Source organism: Octodon degus, unplaced genomic scaffold, assembly GCF_000260255.1.
Source record: "Octodon degus isolate 3935 unplaced genomic scaffold, OctDeg1.0 scaffold00007, whole genome shotgun sequence".
Lineage (NCBI taxonomy): Eukaryota > Metazoa > Chordata > Mammalia > Rodentia > Octodontidae > Octodon > Octodon degus.
In genome coordinates this window covers 4,801,328-4,801,876 of record NW_004524583.1, presented here as the reverse complement: position 1 = coordinate 4,801,876, position 549 = coordinate 4,801,328, and the positions used below count along the sequence as shown (strand labels likewise).

The 549-nt window shown below is 58.5% G+C and overlaps 1 pseudogene; it reads left to right on the top strand.

Annotated features, from left to right (window-relative positions):
* Nucleotides 1–236: 236 nt before the first annotated feature.
* LOC101592472 overlaps nucleotides 237–549 on the top strand; it is a 1,165-nt pseudogene continuing 852 nt past the window's right edge.

The window sequence follows — 549 nt, the reverse complement described above, 5'->3', positions numbered from 1 at the left end:
AACAGCTCTCCTCTTTTGCATTTCAGCTGCCAACACTACTAATCACTGTGGTGGCTGGGCAGGACACCGGCTCTGGCGCCGCAAAGAGGCTCCTTATGAGGCTCCCTGGAAGCCAAGAATTTAGAGGAGTTCAGAATTTAAGCCCTTCCTTCTTACAGCCATCGCGAGTGCGGGGTCCTGGCCTGCGCTAATGGTGTCAGATGCTCGTCAGGGGCCAGTTCCTGTCCCCCAGCAGCATGGCATCTTGTGCCGAGGAGCCCTCTTTGCCTGCTGCCTTGCCACCTGCTGGGCTTCCCGCGCTTGAGGACTTCGAGGTGCTGGATGAGATTGAAGGTGCAGACACTGAGGAGGAAGAGAAAAAGGAACAAGAGGAGGATGACTTCAGTGAGCTGCCACCCCTGGAAGACATGGGACAGTCCCCAGCAGAGGAGGCTGAGCAGCCGGGGGCGCTGGCCCGAGAGTTTCTGGCCTCTGTGGAGCCTGCACCTGCATCAGTTCTGGCCCCGGAAGAGTGGCTGGACATTCTGGGGAACGGACTGCTGAGGAAGA